The sequence below is a fragment of the Pararge aegeria genome, chromosome 9, assembly GCF_905163445.1.
Source record: "Pararge aegeria chromosome 9, ilParAegt1.1, whole genome shotgun sequence".
Taxonomy (NCBI): Eukaryota; Metazoa; Arthropoda; class Insecta; order Lepidoptera; family Nymphalidae; genus Pararge; species Pararge aegeria.
Genome location: NC_053188.1, coordinates 12,415,486 through 12,437,087, shown reverse-complemented (window position 1 = coordinate 12,437,087; position 21,602 = coordinate 12,415,486). Strand labels below are relative to the sequence as shown.

At 35.5% G+C, this 21,602-nt stretch overlaps 1 protein-coding gene across 1 annotated transcript in view; it reads left to right on the top strand.

Moving 5' to 3' along the window:
• Positions 1 to 21,602, top strand: part of LOC120626586 — a 60,406-nt gene that overhangs the window by 15,805 nt on the left and 22,999 nt on the right. The window lies entirely within an intron of this gene.

Sequence of the window (21,602 nt, the reverse complement as noted above, 5' to 3'; positions counted from 1 at the left end):
TATTTTGTGGAAATACCAATTTATATAACTACCAAAAAGTTTTTAAGTAAAAAATACACCCAATTGAGAACCCCCACCTTTTCATAAATCGGTTAAAAGTACCATATTATAGCCGGAGTTAATTGATAATATATACCCGGATATATTGCAAGAAATGTACAGGATTTATCGAAAATAATCTCTATTCGTAGCACGTAGCATGCGGACGTCTACGACGTAGACTACGTTATTTATTTTTATTATATGAAAATGCAATTTAGAGTCTGCTGGAACAAAGTATGGCTGTTTCTTTGGCATAGTGGTTAGGATGCATGACTATGGATCACGATCGTTTGATTCCCGTACCAGGTAAAAAGGTTTTTTGCGTTAAGAAGCTATCAGTATCTGCCTTGAGTCACGGAATTTTGCTTTGCCTATCTACGCTCGTCTCGAAGATCATTTTAAAACCTTCTGGTTAATATCATTATCATGTAATAATAATTGCTAAAATCCGCATTACAGCTTTGTGAGTCTATGTGCGATATACTCTCTCCTAAGAGATATAAAAAAAACTAATAATATCAGACTGTGCCATAGAGAAGGATGTTCGGGTGTGTTTAGTTAAAAGCGGGCTAATGGGGGTTGGCGGGCTAGTTTTATACTATTTATAGTAAATTATATTGCTAAACCATCCGTCGCTCGACGCCGTAACAATTTGTAGGTACATGCCGCAAAAATGTTGATTAATCTCGGTGTTAAAGTAGGTCACCGGAACCGGTTTTTTTCATTTTGTGTCGCTGAACTAGCATTTTACGCCGCAAAATTGAAACTGTTGAACTTAATAGATTCTACGTAAAAACTCATAATGTGGTTTGTTATTTGTATAAACTCAATTGCTTTCCGTTTTTCGACGCACGTATGCAGTCCAGATATTTTTAATAGCAATATTATTCCTTAGTAGCGTATTTAATTAATGAAATCTTAATTAGTTACCGTCATAACCATAGATTTACTAACTACCATCCGATTGACGTGCACTGCTGGACATAGGTATTTTGTAGGGAGTTCCAAAATCCTCGGTCCTGAGCCGCCCGTTTCCAGCGACCCCCTGCAACTCGCTTGATGTCATCCGTCCACCTCGTTGTAGGTTTACCAACGCTGCGTTTACCGGTGCGTGCTCGCCATTACAGCAACTTGGTGCCCGAACGTCCATCGGTTCTTAAGCAATGTGCCCGCCCTTTGCCACTTTAGCTTCGTGACTCTTTGAACTATGTCACTAATCTGGTTTTTCTACGAATCTCCTCAGCTTTAATTTGATCACGGAGCTCTCTCCGTCGCCCGCTGAGAGACCGTAAAATTTCTCATGAGATATATATAGTTAGCGATACATAGTTAGCGACTAAAACTCGCTGGCTACAAATTGGTCACATCATGCCTAATTGATAGTTTTATTTTGGCATATTTTATTGGTAGAACAAGTTAAATAAGTGCTAACGTGGTGCTAACACAGCTTAAATTGAAATTTCAGTTAGCTCCGTTGATGTAGCGCGATCTTTTTCCCCACCTTATCAATACCAACCCTATAGCTATGAATTTTCAATCGGACTCTTGGATCTCCAAATCCAGGACCTCTTGTTCCATATGCCAACATGTGAACCATTAGACTAACGAGGCAGTCAGAGTCATTACTTTGTACTCATATATTTCATTTTTATTGATATCACACGCCAATAAAATAGTTTACATTATTACTCCGTCGTTATTATAAGTAATAGTAGTTGTTTTCTAAACCATTATTAAAAAAGGCGTTACTTAACATGTCCAGAAAAAGATGATTAAAACTAATTCTCTCATTTTTATTCAAACGCCGTACTTGGAAAAGACTTTCTGAAATAAACGAAAGATCTATTTAAAAATGTTTGAGAACAAACTGCAAAGTTTAGAGTAGGTACAGTCCACCAACCCGATAACTTTGAGAGTGATGGCCAATAAGAAGTCCAGCAGTACAACATTCTTAAATCCAGATCTAATTTTTTCACGGCATTAAGGCGATGTAATACTAGCTTCATGTACGAATACATTGACTTGCCAGTGATAGGTTCAATTCTGATCAATTCCACCATTCACAAGTGCAGCACGCCAGAGGCATTGCACAGCAGCGTGTAGGTCCCGTTATCCAAAAGAGATCACAATACCATTGATGCTGAAGGACTTCAGACCCATCTCGCTGCTGAGCCAACCAAGAACGAAGTTGTTCTCAAGAGTCATTACGCATCATCTCGCTAATTCTAAGGTTCGACAACTTTCAGCCTTCCGAACAAGAAGGTTTCAGATAAGGTTTTAGTACCATATACATACGTAAGGTTATACAGAAGTTCAAAAAGTATAACCGGCCGCTTTGCTTAGAGTTTATGGGTGAGAAAATCACTGGCTTGCCTATTTGTACATTCATGGGCACTCGGGTGGGCAGCGTTCGGGAAACTGGGTTCATCTTTTCGTCCAAAATCCCTCAGTGCAGTCTTCGAACAGTCCGTGTTGGTGTTTCTGGGCTATGAAGTCTCAGTTTAGAAAAGAGCAACTGCTGAGTTTCTTGCCGGTTTCTCTTCGGTAGAATCTGCCTTCTGAACCGGTGGTAGAGTCACTACAAACAGACATACTTGACGTTTCAGTGCTTATGTTAGACCTACTTGAAATAAATGAATTTTGATTTTTTTTTTTTAGTTTTCATGTCCGGGATGCAAGCTACCTCTTTGCCAAATTCTGTAAATTTCAATTCTTTGCTAAGCGGCACCTAGGTTAAAATAGTAGGTTGTCCTTAATTATTTTTACGGGCGTCGGGATAGACCCTAAGTAAAGAGTGACTTTAGATTAAATTCCGGGCGATCTTAAATGTTGCGAGGGGGTTAGGGACAAGAACAAGTTTAAGACAGAATTATCACTACGTTTAAAACTCTACTTTTAAAGATTTACTTTACATTTCTTCTTTTGTCTTGAGACAATAATAATAAATCGTTTAGCATAGTTTGATAATTTTATGTTAATAATTTCCAGTGGAGATATTTTTATTTAAAATGCAACAATTACTCCAAATTTCAAACTCAACCGTTAATTAATTCAACTTCAATTTCAGCTTTATCAATTTATTATATATAAATTTCCAAATACAAGAAATACAAATACATAATACAGTTGGCTTAGTTTTTTAAAACTTTCCGAAATCTGTTGGGTAGATTATGTAACTTTAATAACGGTATATTCCATTCCGTCCTACCCAATTTCCACAACTCCCGCCCACACCATTTTTATGGAAATAACTCGCGTTGTGTAACGACCGACGCTGTTTTATTTTAAGGCCATTACGTTGTGCTCTTGACATTGAGGAGCTTTGCACTTTGCCATTTTATTCTATGTAAGCAGAAATTTGTTTACATGGCTACATGTATACCATTTGTACATTTCGCTAAAAACAACAATGAATTATAATTAGGTACTGTTTTTTTCTTGTTTGTATTATAAATATTATTAAGCAAGCAGGTAGGTAGTAGTAAAGCTTGTGATAGAGCACACCCGGGGACATTGATTTAAGATGTTACTTATAAGCTCACCCTCATTAGTCATTATTTTTTTGCTTCTGAGTCATTTTTCTTTTTGTTGTAGGCTTACGTACTTTGTATGATATAATAATATTTGGTAACTGCTTCTTGTGTACAACCTAACCCTAAAGTTTAAGTATTATTTTTTCCCTTTCCTTTGTTGGGCTGCCTGGCAGAGATAGGCAGAGCATGTACATAGGCAGCCTTATCGCTCTTTAGCGATAGCCCATTGTACCTATATTTTATTAGGTGTAGTTTTTGTTTATAATTTCATTTCTGTTAGGTGTACAATAAAGTGTATTTTCATTTTTTTTTCATTTCATAAGCTCACTGCCCGGGGACTTACTACTGCCATGCTTGTTTCTGCTGGCACGAAGCATTGCTGTGTTACGATTTGAAGTGCGTGGTTGATGCTGCTTTTTCCGCAGCTCCAGTGTCTTGGTACCTAATGTACCCTTATGTACTACGAGCTATGTGTCCTGCCTGTTACCAAATTCTTTACTTTGTATTTAATACCAAAGTATTCCAGTATTATTCCATAAATACTTTTTACAAATGTAACTCACAATTCTTTATTCGATTACTTGGTTTATTCTCCTTTTCTTGACGATTTGAAGATGAAAAAGAACTCACTGAGTTAACAATACCAAGCAGATGGTAAGAGGAAAACTATCGTCTATAAACAGGGCAACATTGAGTAGTGCATGCAAGGAATACGTCCTGCAACGTGCCTTTAAGTGTCCATCAAACCGAGGCGTAGCTTAGATGTTAAGTTATGTGCCTGTAATTACACAAACGTGTCATATTAATGAGGGTGTGGCCGCTAGCACATTAAAACAATATTTACTTACCCTATTGCATACGAGTCAAACATATTTTAGTACAATTCACTAATATTTGGTGCTGGTACTAGGTCGCACTTTATCGGATTATTTGAAGTATTCTATGATAGAGAATGAAAAGGATAAAACGTGAGGTAAAACTGTAGTATAAGTCTCAGAGGCGGTCATTTGCTTGAAATTATCAAATGATTGAACGTTTAAATTGATGGGGAATTATAACTTCCTTAGGTATATTATTTTCTCAGTCGATTATAAAATGCATTGCTATCTTTAATATTTATCATTAATATTATTAAACTTAACGGATTGTTTGTAAATCTGGTACTAACAGTCAGATTGAATAAATATTTCCTTCTTCCTTAATGTGGTTACCGAAGCCGCATTTATTGAGGAGGGTAGGGTTGCGCTGCAACCAATCGTAAGTACGGGTTAAACCGCAGGGCACAGCTTATTTCTAAATATAATTTGAATCTAGGGATTCAACAAGATAATTTATTATAATTATAAATAAATAAATAAATATACTACGACAATACACACATCGCCATCTAGCCCCAAAGTAAGCGTAGCTTGTGTTATGTGTACTAAGTTAGCTAATGAATATTTTTTAATGAATACACATAAATACTTATAATATACAGATAAACACCCAGACACTGAAAAACATTCATGTTCATCACACAAACATTTTTAAGTTGTGGAAATCGAACCCACGACCTTAGACTCAGAAAGCAGGGCAGCTGCCCACTGCGTCACTCGGCCGTCAAATTCGTTTGTTGATATTGGAAGATTAAAATCCCCTTATCTATTTTATGACAGGAATCGTAGCCGTACGCTTTATCATATTCATTCACATAAAAAAAATTAATCGTACCAATTCAAGTTACGCTTTGAGTTTATTCTATTAGGTGCACTAAAGCATGTAATAAGTCCAATTTAGAGGTTTAAACCTTTGAAAGCGTATTCTCGATTATGGGATGAAGGTGTAACGTTATTATGCATAGAAATCAAAATAAAATTGTACTTTAGTGTGAATAAGACGGACGCCGTAGATTGTTCGTGATTTTTTGTATAGTTTTTTATGTATTAGTATTTATTGAAATGTTTTTTTGTATAAATAACAAATCTGGAAGTATAATACCAAAGGAGGCTTTATCGTTTAGTAGCTATCCCTGCCAGGAAACCTCAGGATTAGGACAACATGAGCGAGAACGAACATGTGGTGTAAAATTATTATAATCCTACATTCAAGTAGTTAAAGACTAGTACATAAAAAAAATGCACAAATAAGAATAATGTAATAAATAAATTTAAAATTTTAAACTCTTATACGGCCATACGGCATTTTGACGCCCGATTGGCGCAGTGGGCAGCGACCCTGCTTTCTGAGTCCAAGGCCGTGGCTTCGATTCCCGCTGCTGGAAAATGTTTGTGTGATGAGCAGAATTGTTTTTCAGTGTCTGGGTGTTTATATGTATTTTCTAAGTATTTATGTATATATAATTCATAAAAATATTCACTTAATTTGGGGCTAGGTGGCGACGTGTGTATTGTCGTAGTATATTTATTATTATATATACTCAATCAACCCATAATTACTTCAGAACTTATTATCTTTTATAAATTAACTTTTTAGGGGGATAATCATTATAATCTCAAACACAAAAAGCACTGGTGGACATAGCTCTAGGTTAATAGACTTTACAGGTACAGTAAACATAAAATAACTTTAATAATTCATTATTTAACATCACTACAAGCTATTCTGATAATTCAGTTTTTATTACTACAATATACTTCGGGTAGTAAGAAATGCCGTATAAAAATTCTCAAGAGTTTAGTTACAGCCAATTTCAATTACTTTGATTGCAGTTTATTTTATAGGAGAAGTCATGATAGCCAAGTGCGTAAGAATTGGCTTCCCATTCGGGAGTACAAAGTGCCAGTCTCTAATTTTTTGGATTTATGTGCGTTTTAAAAAATTTAATACCACTAGCTTTTACAGTGGAAAAATAACATTCCGAGGTTGGAGGTTTCTTCACAATGCTTTCTATTTTCTTGCCTGAGAGTTCTACATAGTGTTCTCAAAGGCATGTGAATTCGACCACCTCACTTGGCTAGCGTATTGGAAGGCGGCCTCAATCTTCTTATTCTAAAAGGAAATCTATGCATTGTAGTGTGCCGGTAAAGGTTTGATAATAATGATGATTATGGTGAATTTAATGAAATAAACTGGTTGGAGACTCTTCAATTATTATACTAAGTTATTAACGTTAAACTATCAGTAGTGTACAAAGTAGATTCTATCATGACGTCCTTCTGTTTATTCTCATAATTTACTTAGTGGAACACCTCGATGTATAATTTAAACCACGGCTTAAACCGAGTGCAAGTTTGTGTTTACTTTGTTTGTGCGTGATATGCTTGTTATAATATTACATAGGTATCTATGTACGAGCTCGTACTTTTACTAGGTCGCTGTGCAGTGCAATTTCCACACTCTCTGCGGTAAATATAGAAGTACCTATATATTACCTAAATTTATTTGTTACTCATAAGAAGACTTTGTCTCTTTGCTTTTATGAACGCGTTAATCGATGGAGCTACCTGTCAGTGAAAAAAAAAAAACTTGCATTTGAAAATCTAATTCTTGGGGAAGGAAAACCCAGCTAATATTCTATGCAGATGAAAAACTTATAAATCCGAATATTGATACATAATAGAAGTCTTTTTTTGTCTTCAACTTTGAAGTTGCAAAAAATCTTCAAAAACCTGACAAAGATCGTGTTTTGTTTTCCATTTATTGTGTGAATAACCTTTTTTTTTAATGCTATGACAACACCCAATGCCATATTAAATAGGTAAGTTCATATCATTTGTGCGGCTGACCACACTTGTGTAAGCAAAATGTATTTAGGTACTATGTAGCAGACTCGAAAGGGTCAATTTAGTTAATCTCCAAAAGCTCGTAATTGTTGACTACAACATTAGTTTCTAAACATTCGCTGTTTGGTAAGGTTTTCGCTTCTGTTGGTAATGGACACCGCAATGAAAATAAAGATGAATTGTTTGAGTTCTATGTACAAAATATTTCGGGCTTTGTTACCACGCCCTAAGCTACAACAAAGCTTTTCAAAGTTTTGTTTGTTTTCACCTACCTCTGTATACAACGTGTAACCACGTTACGAAATAATGTTCAAGTATACTTTATAAGGAATCACCCAGCAAAAATATTAAATCAAAAGAAGCATTAAAACCAATTCAAGCATTCTAAGTGTTTACTTCTGACAACTCTATTGGAGATACAAGACCGACACGTGCATAGTACCTACGCTACTTGACGCGTACTTTGTAAAGTGACACGGCAAGTTGCATTTGATTTCTTTCATTAAAAACTATGGCGTTAGAATATATCGTTTACTTAAAAACTAGCTTTTGAGTAACGTTTACTCAGTAACGGAACTTCTGTTTCACAGATAAGTCTCAGAGACAATAATGTACCTCTAAAGCCTGTGAAGTATTTTTTCGGTTTTCATTTACTTCTTTTATATTTTTGTTTGTTTTCACCTCTCTAGGGTATATTTACATATATATTTATATATATAGTATATGACGGCCGAGTGGCGCAGTGGGCAGCGACCCTGCTTTCTGAGTCCAAGGCCGTGGGTTCGATTCCCACAACTGGAGAGTGTTTGTGTGATTAACATGAATATTTTTCAGTGTCTGGATGTTTATCTGTATATTATAAGTATTTATGTGTATTATATTCATAAAAAAAATATTCATCACCTATCTCAGTACCCATAACACAAGCTACGCTTACTTTGGGGCTAGATGGCGATGTGTATATTGTCGTAGTATATTTATTTATTTATTTAATAGTGTACGTAGGCATATATATATTTAATAAAGGGACCCCTGCCATTGCCAGACGGGTGATCAGTCCTCTGTAAGGACCATTCCACCCTATTCTCCATGTTTGAGACACAGGTTTCATCCCCCCTAAAACTTACTCTTTGAAATTAGCTATTAAATATACGTTACCGAATCTTAAACAAGCGAACACCGATCGATGGTAAGCTTTAATGGGCTCACATACATATAATTGTTCGAACAGCCTCGGCTTTGAACCATATGCAGTTAAAAAGATACGTCATATTGACGTAGAAACAGACACAGATGTAGAAACTTTCAGGCTTGTAAATTTTAGTTACTTATTCAATTTAATTTGAGCATTTTATTATGAGGTAATGCTGCTGATATTGATTTTGTTTGCGTACCGCAGAAGAGGGCTGTTATTGTAAATATATAACTCATATAATAGTGTTTAATTACTAATATAAAAGTTTTTAATTACTAAAAGATATAACTATACTAATAGGTCATTGGACAATTACTTTTTATCACATACGAGATCTCGTAAAAACGTCAAGATTATAAAATGAAAATAAAACAGCCTGTCGTAAAGTGGATAAGGGAATTCTGTAGTCCAATGTGATTATACGGTGGAAGGGACAAAAAGGTTATGCGTAAGGCCTCGACATTTAGAAGGTACGATATTATCAAACGGGTGGGGCAAAACTTGACAACAAAAGACCAAAAGGAATACTGATGCATAAAGGCTGAATTTAAGGTTGGAAAATATTTAACTACAATCATTCCTGATGGAAAGCTATGTTAAGTCATAGGGACACTGTTCTTTTGCCTAGGTATTCGGAAATAAGAATTGCTTTATAGTAAGAGTAATTCTTATTTTATTTCAAGCGTCTCATAAGCTCGTTTTGCAATAAAAAATACTCAGTTAGCAATACAATTTACTTTCTATGTTTTTACTAAAAACTAAACAAACATATTTGACTTAATTACCTTCTTTTACCTAGCCTGCCTCAACGCACCCGTATTAAAGCAAAATCTTAACCCATTACATAACCCAATACCTACTGATCACAGCCTACCCTATTTGTAAGGAATATCCATGACACATGCTCACCGCCGCATCAAATACCTGAAACATTAAAATACCTTTCATAACCCCGTTGGGTCCAGTGGTAAAAACAATAAAAGTTTTACACAATAAGAAATTTAAAAAATATCAAGCAATTTTTGAATAAAAAACTTTTTGTTACTGCGACGTTTATCGGTGGGTTACCTTACGTCAGTATGAAAGTCGTCCAACAAGTGAGGAAATAATCGAAACTTTTGTAATAACCTTTTTGTGATAAAAACTTTGGTCTTGCCCAAGAATTGTTATTTTACAAAGAGAAATGTTCAAAAGACTTTTTAAATTATCCGAAATAAGCCACGAGTCAAGGAAGCCTTTTAATATGTTTCCTCCAAATTATTTTAAAAGTCATGTAAAGCTGAACGTCATTAATTAGTTAGTTATCATACTTGTCGGAGAAATACATTTCTGAAAATTAGGTTTTTCGAATACGAATTGAGAGATGAGTCTCGTTTTATGAGTTGCATTTGAAAGTTAAAATGTTCAAACACTCCGTGTTAATCACTTAACTAACAAGACGTCAGTTTACTAACGATCAGCGTGGCTAATGAATTTAGATTAATGAAATTAATCTTGGCGCTATCGAATATCATCAGATAGATATATTTAATAACCCTCATTCATTGCGTTGCCATGACGATGCGTATACTGTGTATACTCCTTCAATATTTGATCTACCCACCTGCACTCTGTTGCCTTAGTACAAGATTCACTCGCTCGCAATGGAAGAATCGTTTTCGAGTATGAAAATATTTGAACATCGGAGTAAAATGGTTCTAATTGGCATTGTGTTAAAGGTCAAATAATAAATAAAAAATAATAAATAAATATACTACGACAATACAAACATCGACATCTAGCCTCAAAGTAAGCGTAGCTTGTGTTATAGGTACTAAGATAACTGATGAATATTTTTATGAATAACATACATAAATACATAAAATATACATATAAACACCGAAAAATGTTCATGCTCATCACAACGACATTTTCCAGTAGTGGCAATCGAACCCACGGCCTTGGGCTCAGAAAGCAGGATCGCTGCTAACTGCGCCAATCGGCAGTCGAAATGTTTGTACAATCCTTTAGCTCGGGCTTTCGACAAAACGTTTGTAAAACAAAAATCAGCAGTACGCGATGTGCTCTAAATCGGGTGAAATTAGATTCATTTTACCTTGAAGATACAGAATTAATATTCTAAAACGAGTCCTCGATTGCGAGCGATCTTGTGCTTAGGCTACTGATCAAAGGCTTAACGATTCACTGAGTAACCACACTTCATCGCACCGATAAGATAGTCACTTTTTAGGTACATTCTTTTTAATACATTCTTATGGAGGCATTCTGCGATGTTTATTTTGAATACACTATTGTTTTCGTAATTAAAAAGCGAAATTATTTTAATAACATTTAAAATAATTTCTCATAAATATTTTTAATAATAAATAAATAAATATATTGCGACAGTACACACTTCGCGATCTAGCCCCAAAGTAACCGTAACGTACGTTATGCTACGAAGATAACTGGTGAACGTTTTATGAACAATAAACACTTATAATATACAGATAAATACCCAGACACTGAAAAACATTCATCTTCATAACACAACCTTTTCCAGTTGTGAGAATCGAACCCACAGCCTCGGTTGTTGTAAATGTAATATGTAAATGTATCTTTGTATCTTTGTAATTCATGGTTTTCATATCTATACTTAATTTTTTTGTTGGTTTGTTTGTTTGAACGCGGTATACTTTGAAACTAAGGATCTGTTAAATCTTTTTTGCATTCGATAGGAAGAAGAAGAATTCTTAGTTACTTAGGATGGTTACAAGCTATTTATTATGACGTTCCTTACAAGCCGACCAAACGAAGTAATAGCGCGACCGAGTTTTGCCTCTATTCTAGGTATAATGAGATCGCTAACTAGGGTAACATACCTACTGTATATTCTTTTCCTACAATATCTATAGCAACTGAAGCTAAATATTTTCGCGTGGGTAGGTGAAACTTATTTGTTCTACATATTTACATGTTACAAATAAATGAATGAATATCGATGAAATTTGAATTCTAATGAAATTGCAGCTATTCATTTTTGTGTTTAAAGGTTAGAATTACTATCCTGAAATGATATAAGGTGGCAATGGTAAGCGACGGTACCGTCAAAGATCGAAGTAAGTAAGAAGTAAGGAAGTATAGAAGTTATATTAACACCCATGGGCGTACCCAGCTTCTGGTCTAGGGGGGGCAAGTGACATTTTTTTTGATCAGATCGTCCACGGCTGTTTTGTATAAAGTTTTTAGAGGGCCCTCTATAATCTATACTGAAGCCGAAACTTAATTTATTTTCATTTTTGTCTGTCTGTCGGTATCTTGGCCGCCATACACTTTTAAAGAGAGTTAATTTTTTGAGAGATTTCCAAGAGCAGGGGCGGGCAGCCGCCCTGGGTACGCCCATGTTGATACCCATACTCCTAATCAGTATCTACGCGCATCGTACCGAAAAGCTAAATCACTTGGCTGCATGTCTTTGTCAGTAGGTAACTGGCCACGGCCACGGCAAAGGACAGACCAAAAAGAGAAATTTCAGAAATTAAAAATTCCCCAATGGAACCAGGGCAGTCCCACTTTTTGGACTTCCCACCTACCAAAGCAGCAAGCGCTGACCACTGCGGCAGGGAGGTCATCATCGTAGGGCAAAGCATATGGCCCAACCAATGGCAAGTGATCGACAAGCCTCAAGCGCACACATATAGTGTGTATCCTGGAGATAGAGGTAGGATACTTTTTATACCAACGGTCCCCGTTGGATTTAAAAAATAGGAAAAAAATATGGACAAAATAGTGGGCAACAGCTACAATGATATAATGTGCAACAAAATAGTTATCCATGAAAAGCACGAAACTATCAGTAGTAACTAGAACCAACCGTCTATTTTTAAATTAACTATACAAAAAAAAAATATAGAAATTGTTCCGTAACTAACCATACTAAACTTCCAAGTTCCTCGTTATTTTATATTTATTGAATCTACTCGCTTGTACTCGTTTATTTAATTTGAACTCACTTCGACTTGACATTTAGAAATAACGAACTTGCCCTCAGTGTACTTGAATTCTTACAGAACCTTCCTAGCTATAAACGACTACTAAGTAATATTATTAATATAAAACTATTAAATTATAACATTAATAGGAAAGAAGAAATACAGTATCAGCGAACAGTGTACACAGGCAATTCCGCGAGTAGACCGTATAGCAGATAAGAAAAAAAAAACTTTGTGTTTGGTTAAGATTTTTGATTCTTGAAGAGCAAAATCGTGGTTTGAACGTGTAAATATTTAAAGCTGCTAAACAAGCTTGACAATATTAAGAAAAGTTGTTTGTCATTTTCGCAGTAATCTTTTCATAAAACTTCGTGGTAATAATCCCTTTGTAAATTTGCCTTATGTTGAAGACCACTTAAGGTTTTAATATAAATGAATTCTGATTATCCGCGATAGTATTTCAAAATTAAAATTCTTTTATAACAAGTCCAACTTTTATGTAGCTTTGAAACGACAAGTGTGACAGACAACAGTCTGACAGACAACAGTCTGACAGACAAAAGTCTGACAGACAACAGTCTGTTGTTATAATTATACTACTGGTTTACAAGATAGATACATTTTAGCCGGTTCGGACGGATATCATTATCACATATTTTAGTAAGTGGATGGGTGATGATATACGCAGTCAGGATACGCCGTTCTAATACGATAAATAAATAAATATACAACGACAATTCACACATAACCATCTAGCTCCAAAGTAAGCGTATCTTGTATAATGAGTTCTTAGATGACTGATGAATATTTTAATACTTATAATAAACATATAAACACCGAGACACTGGTAAAAAATCATGTTTATCACACCAACATATTCCAGTTGTGGGAATCGAACCCACGGCCTTGGAGTCAGAGAGCAGGGTCGCTGCCCGCTGCGCCGATCTGCCGTCACATACCTACGCGATATGGCGTGTTTAATGTCCACGCTTACACAGAGTATGATTGAATATTATATAAATTATTACCCAAAACACCTCCTTTCAATATAGATTACATTATTTCTTTTGATACCTATCCGTATTGAATTGGGGAAAAAATTTGCCATTTTGTGATGTCAGCCATCTTGGATTTGAAATTTGTTATAGTGTATAGTATTTTATTAGTCAAACCCTATTTGATAACAATTTAAGGGAGTTTTTAGACCTATTTTCATCAAACATAGATAAGAAAACTCCTAATTCACCTTTCGAACAAAAAACAGAATCAAAATCGGTTTAACCGTTCTTGAGCTACGATGCCACAGACAGACACACACACACACATTCACACGTTTTTAAACTGTCGTTTTTGCGTCGGGGATTGAAAAATTTGATAAGCGACAAATTAAACATATCTGCACATGGCTATAATAGCAGTTTGAGTATATGCGGAGTATTGCTGGTAAAAATAATAAATAAAAATATTTACTTAGTATGTATATAATTATTTTAAGCATAACACGTTTCTGCTACTAAATTTGACGTGTCTAGAATTACGCGCTACTGCAGGGTTCTTTGAAAAAACGGCGTAATGTTAATGACTTATGAATATTCAGTGAATTATAATTGCGGGAGGTCCCGAAAGACGGACGATTATAAAATTATTAAGTCATAACAGATAGGTGCTAGAGAAGATATAACCTTTGCCACCATTTTGTCATTAATACAGACTTTTGTCACTTCGTATCATCGTATAAAGCCAGTCTAAGAACAATGAACAATACATATTCATAGTTCTTAGTAGCTAGTTCGCCGCCTTTGTCTGTGTGAAACATTGATTTAACACTACGGTACACGCGCATCTAAAACGTTCACGAGTGCTCGCGTGGGCTTCTTAAATAAACTTAAATTTAAATATACTAAAAGATAATCGTTTATTTTTTAAATAAAACACTTTTTTTTTAATAAAAATGACATTTCATAAGTAAACTGAAATGAAACAAAATACCTTCTCTTTCTTAAACTTAAAATGATTCACAAAACTTCAGACCTCTCAAAATCGCACAATTTTTATACTTATTTGAGATCAATCAAGTTTTGTTTATAAGTAAAAAGTTTATTAAACGTAAGCTTATAGAAAATACCTATTTTAGTAAAAGCACTTGTTAACGATAAAAAAGCTTGGGTATGAATGTTGGATCTAACCATGATGCTTCTTAAATAGTTTTTAATGACAATGTGAGATGGTCATAACAAAAATACAAGGCTAACTTTGTTGTGGGCTTTTTCTTAGACGCGCCCTGCGTTTGGGATTTGGAGCCCTCGTATTCTTGGTTTAAGTTTACGAATGTAGTTATCGCCATCATCTCAATTCTACATTTACATAATTTCTATGTGCCTCTTTAAATAATAAAAAAAAACATTTCACCTATTAAGTATTAATGCCTTAACATAAATTATAAACCCCTTAGTTTATGTTACCAAGTTTACAATCGTAACGCCGAAATTAGGTTTATCCTCTTTGTATAGAGTTGTCAAGATCAACGAACAAACGTAAAGGACGTTTGAATGTCGTATTAAATGATAAATTCATGCTATCCGCCGCAATCATATTATATTACTTATAAAAATCTACGTGTGGCTTTGTTATTTTTTGAATCAAAACACACTTTAGACACTTCAATTTAATTTTATTTGATACTGATTCAAATTAAATAATTCGACACAAATGTGTGACCAAAAAGATGATTTTTCTTTCTTTTCTTACTTTCTTTAAAAATAGATTTAGGTAAAGCAACTTTGATAAACTACATTTTAAAGGAGCTGCTTATAAGTTTTCTTTTAACTGTATTTAAAAATACAAAATATATATCCTGTTTCGGGAGGGTAAGTGACATCGGTCTTTGTGGCTATCAGGTGATTACACTCTGTGTAAAATAGGGATGGTTTTGTTGGAACATGGAAGGGTTGCGAGGTGGCTTTGTTAATTATGTAGCGACCCTTTTGCGTTTGGATGGCTACGTACCGTAAATGATGTCGGTGCCGTGTAATGCTTCATGCACTATTGTGCAGTGGCGGAACTACCCGAGGGCAACGCAGTGCCCCTAAGTTAAAGAGTCTTTAATTTCGAAAAACAACGTTCGAAAAAGGTATAGCATAATGCAAGTTGAATAAACTATTTTTGACTTTAAACTGTTGGCTCCCTGACCATAGAACCTCGGAGGCTTTGACCTTGGCTGTTTACCACCCTGCCGACAAAGTAGAGCCGCCGTGATTTAGCTTTCCGGTACCATGTGGCAAAGAAACTCCTTCCAGGTTAACGCGCCCTCATCTTAGTCTGCAACATCACTTAACACCAGTAGGCTTAGTACAAGATTTGCTCGTTTGCAGTCGAGGAGTCGCTTTCGAGTATCAAACTCTGTATCGTCAAAGTAAAATGTACGTAGTGTTGCTTGTTTTAGCGTTGCAAATCCAGTACTTTTGTTTTTTGTTTAATAAACTGTTTTTTGTCTTGTCAAAAGTCGTGCTAAAGAACTGTATGCAAATTTGAGCTTTAGCGTAATGCTAATAAGATCTTTTTTATTTCGATGTTCGAGTATTTCCATACTCGAAAGCGACGCTCGAGTGCGAGCGAGCAAATCTCGTACTAAGGCTACAGGTGAGATTGCAGTCAACTTTCCCCCCCGATGTCGTTCCCCCCCGATGTCGTCGAGCCCTGGGGCTCTTCTCATGGCGAGCTTTCGCGCTCGCCCCACTCCCCCGGTGACGCCGTAGCAACTCCTCAGGTGGTTATCGGCAAGTGTGCTTCCGAAAAATTAAAATGAAATGCAGTCAACTTCTAGTGGAATACAAAAAATAGTTATAGGACGAGCCGATGGAAGGATAGGGGGACAGCCAAGTTTATTAATAATCATATCAACCGATAGACGTCCACTGCTGGGCATACGACTTTTGTAGGGAGTTCCAAATTCCACGGTTCTGTGCCGCTTGGATCCAGAGGCCTTGGGGGTCGACCAACGCTGCGCTTACCAGTTCGGGGCTGCCATTCCAGCACCTTGGGACCCCAAAGTCCATCCTTTCTCCGAACTATGTGCCCGGCCCATTGTCACGTCATCTTCGCGACTCGTTGAGCTATGTCGGTAACTCTGTTTCCTCTACGAATCTCCACATTACTGATCGCGTAGAGATACTCAGAGCATGAGTATCTCCATCGCCCGCTGAGTTTATTAATAGAGTTCGCAAACTACGATCGCGGAATCCTTAAAAGTTTAAGATTAAAAGTAAGTTAGTAATGTAGAGACACTGTGTAAAAACGATTTCGTAGTTATTTTATAAATCCATATTTCGGATCAACGACCAAGGTCAAAGTCGAAACAAATTGTGACACGTAAATAATGGTCTCCCAGGAATAACCAATAAGCCACGCTGCCTTTTCCGATTTATTAAATTTATCCATACTACTTGTAATATTATAAATGCGAAAGTTTTGATGGAGTGAAGTTCGTAACTCAATCACACTGAAAAGGCTGGACCGATCTGGGTAAAATATAGCACAGAGATAGACGTCTGGAATAACACAAAGGTTACTTTTTATACCAGCAAAATCTACGGTTCCCGTGGGATAATTTATTTTATACCTACATATAAGCTAGCCATCAATATCAACTATTTACAATATAAATAATTGTTAAAATGTAAATAGTTGATGTTGGAAACGAGCGACTTCTGAGGTTCTTGCCAGCTTCTTCTCGGTAGAATCTGCCTTCCGAACCGTCGGTAGAGTCACTACAAACAGACAGACTTGACGTTTCAAAGACGTAGAAAAGTGCTTATGTATAGTTGAAAAGGAAGGGTTCCTTGCAATATTTGGCTTTGCTTCAATCCCCATGCCTAGGAGTGTCGGTTAAGCCCGGTTGTTTTCACTCATGCGTTATCAACCCGCCTACGGCCAACAGTATTATTAGGCTAAGGCTTATCCCGATTATTATCAATAACTTGTGATAACAATCTAAAGAGCCCACCAAGCCGCATAGGAGTAGCATAGTGGATCTATGCTCTAAAACTGTTTCCTCTATGAGAGAGTATGCCTGTGTCCACTGGGACGCTGATAGCCTACGGATCTTGATGATGATGAAGAAAAGAACAAAGATTTTTATTATTACACAAAAAACATTAGATACAGGAAATAGTTTAGAAACTCATTATTTAACTAATAGCTAAGTATGGAATTTAGAGAGAACATGTGTTTGGACCCTTGTCTTCTGAATTTGTGTGATCTGTATCTCGGTGAATAGAAACCGGTATATTTTAAAGCTTTTATAAAAACATGCTGGAGTACGAAAGTTATTTTACGTAATATTCACTTCAAATTTCGCTAATGTACAAAGGCAACGCCCACTCTATGAAGGTATGGTATGTTGGACATTCTCACCGTTCGTCAGTTAATTCCAGCCAAAATACTAAAGCGCGCTAGCTCGTCTACACAAGCATTCCAACAACATACATAAGTTTGGATTTTATCTGTGTACTTACGAAACATTTAAGGATGACAAATTAAAACCTACTCTTTCAAAGTACTATGGAAAATGTAATTTTATTTTGTTTGTAACGAAGGTGGTTGCCGCGACTTTATCTGCCCATTTTTCGACTCTTTTCATAGATCTCAAACTACTTACTTCAATTTTCAACTTTAGTATATGTTATATATTATGTTGATACTTTTAAATATGGGTACGAAACACATATTTAAAATTTTCGTAATTAGTTAGATGTACGGTTGCTGTAAATTTTTATGTTTCGTATGGCTTATTAGTTAATTGGTGTATCTGTTATTTTCGTTGTATCGATTTCAAGTACCTAATAAATCAACTGTTTGGGCCTTAATAAATAAAATAAATAAAGTTTCACTAACCTGAAGCTTGTTTTCTGGAAAGAAAAAAATGCGCCCGGAAAAGTTCTTATTGTCATGTGAATATGGATAAGAAATTCTACGCAGACGAAGTTGCTTATAACTAGTCATAAATAATCTACAGTTTAGATAGTTTCGACATCCCAATTGCAATATTCAAACGCCAATTATAGAAAATGGCATATGCTAAATACCATGCGTATCTAGTCTATTCTACGAATATCTCAACTGAATCCTTTTCTTGTCGGCATATCAACGAAAGGAAACACGGTAGGTAAAAATGTTGTGTAATATAGAACTCGAGGAGGTAATTCAGCAGGATTTCCTCTTTCAAGTCGCGGAGTATCCCCGTATTACTTGAGTTTTATCATCCATGTACAACTTTTATTTAAGAGTATGTAAGATACGGTCTGCTTTTTTTTAAATAGTACTTTTTCGGAAGTGATATCTATTTAGATAAACATGGAAAAACCGAACTTAATGTTGAAATTACCAGAAAGAAAACTTTGGAACCAAAAACTGTGTATGTTTTTGCGATTCCACCGCCATACACAGCATTAATCTTTTTAGGCCGTTTCTGAACTAGTGGTGCCACGATGGAACTCATACTCGTAATTAACGCGATATTCCAAGTGTCCCATTTCGTAAACTGAGTGACGCAAAGTAAAAACCATAAGAGGAAAAATAAATGAATTAGAGGTTACAGAAGTAGTAGCTGTAATAATTTGAAATTGGAATTCCAAACAAAAAAAGGAGATATTTGAGATCAAAGTGCCGGCACCACAAAAAGCCAATTTCATATGTGAGGACCTAATATAAAACTTGGTGCAAATCGTTAAGCCGTTTCCGAGATACACGAAATTTGTCAATTTGAAAAAAATCTTTATAATTTTAGAGGGCAAATAGTTTTGATCGATTTTTGTGTAAAAACTAAAGAACATAGGTTGCCGATACAAAAAAACTGAAATATTCCAAAAATTGCGTTTACTGTAGTTAAAAATATCAAAAGGGTTGTTTATTTTAAAAGGACTTCAATTTTTTTTTATTTTGCTAAAGTCATTAGCATTGATTGGTCAATATTTACCGTTCAAATTTATGTAAGAGATAGGCAATAAATATATCACTCTCATATCTGCGATACCATATTCAAATAAATATCGGGTTGTGAGTGAAACCGCATGACACAGCTAGTGATGTTGCATATTCTGAAAAGACAGAAGAATGCACGGATTAACGGATAAATGGAAGGATGGAACCTTGAATAATAAATACAACCAGCTTATTAGGTTTACCGCCTCGAAAGTTTTTAACCCTGTATCCTTTTCATATTGTGTAGAGCTGAAGTTTTTAGTCTGCAAAGCAGGATTTCCTCCCATCCGCTTTGAGTGCCTTTGTTTGCAGCGGTCGATACTGAAGTATGATCTTCCGTGTGTACTTGGGCGTACTACTTTAACAAGAATTAAATGTAAACATAAACTCATTCTTTATATTATTAGTTTCCAAAGTTTACTACCTAATACCACAGCGTAAAGAAGAAAGAGGTTCAACAGTTCGACGCCATTGATCTCGTAATAAATGCCAACATCAACTTCCTCACAGCGTTGCAACAGTAGATACATAGAGACTATGTAGGTCCCTAACTACTGAAGCCAGAAAGGGTTTTTCCTCGCTCCGAACTTACCGCGTGATTACACTGTCTGTACGGTTATTGCCGGACCTTTGTATGAATATCATTATGCTAGTTCCACATATAAGCGCGTTCAAACAAACAAACATCATCAGCTTTATTATTAGTATCTAAACATAGATTATCGTAGAATGTTGTTGAGAAAATTATTGTTGCGTAAACGGTGGACTTCTACACTGCTATAATTGTGGCCGTTTAAATTTAACGAGAGTTTAGAGAGTTGCATGGATGGCCACCGACTACGTCTATTTTTATAGGTCTTAGTTTTTGGTCTTAGTCAGGTCACGTCGGGTTTTAGTTTTGAACTTTTAGGCATAAAACCTAACTGTAACTAAGAAACGTTTAACACGTTTTACAAACTGAATTTTCATAACAATCAGGCGACAATGCCTCTCAAACAACAGGTCTAATATTGCACAACCACTCGCCAAGTTTTAATTAAATAGCGAAAACTTCATGTTCAATAACAAACATTTGCTGCTTTACTCAAACTTCTATTGAATCTGTCTGAGAAAGCGTTTGTGCTCTAAATTGGTGGAAACGTGTCCGTGTTGTTATTGACCTTTTTTATATGTGCAAGTATTGAGGTACAAAAGAGTGAGAGTGCAGTAATATGGGATTGTTTACGGGGAAAATAAAATTGGGCTATCCAATTAAAAATTCCGCTTGTGTTCAGTTAATAAAGTCTATTAATCAATGAGAATGAAATTTGTTTATCGTCTATTCATTGTTGATCAATACTAGGTACTTGTCAAACACAAAGAGGTAACGTAAATGAATTAATTGGCTTTCTATTAATACCTTGTAGTGAATTTTCTATATTGAATTTGAGATAACGTCATTGAGCCTAAACCAGCGTGACAAAGAAGAAACGATTGCCATCCATTTTATAAAAATCGGCGACAAGAATGAAAAGTTAGTCAGACCCCTTTGGAATCCGTTACTAGTGTTTGCATTCTCATTGGCTGTTAATATAAAAACTGTTATTATTTTTACAAAACTTCCAAGAGTAATAACATTTAATGAAAAACAAGCTGAATACTCGAACGCTCTGTGTAAAAAGCTCATAAAAAGTCATAATATTTTAACGACACGTGACACGATGTAAAACGTGTTTGGAATATTGTTGGAATTTGACCGTAGGCATTTATAATATTTGGCGACAAGAAACGTGACTCACAAAGCCAGACTCGTAGCATGTTTTTTCACGCGAAAAATACCAAGTTTTTTTTTTTAGGTGTTATTATAATACAATATAAATTTATACCAAAACTCTAAGAAATCTTCTCTATAATGTGGAAAGATCAGATTATCTCGGTGGCTAAAAAACTAGTAAGTACTCACAATCATCTACTCCTACTCCATCCCTTTTTATGGCGCTGAGACTCACTATACATTCTATTATTCTCGTCGTAGCAATTCGACGACTTATCAGAATTTGGTTTTAAATTCAATGTGTTGATTCGGCTTTACATAAATATTTAATTTGAAAAAGGCAGGTTTCCTTCTTTCCTTTTCAAACAAACTTAGTTGTAGTAGAAAATAAAATATTATAGGACA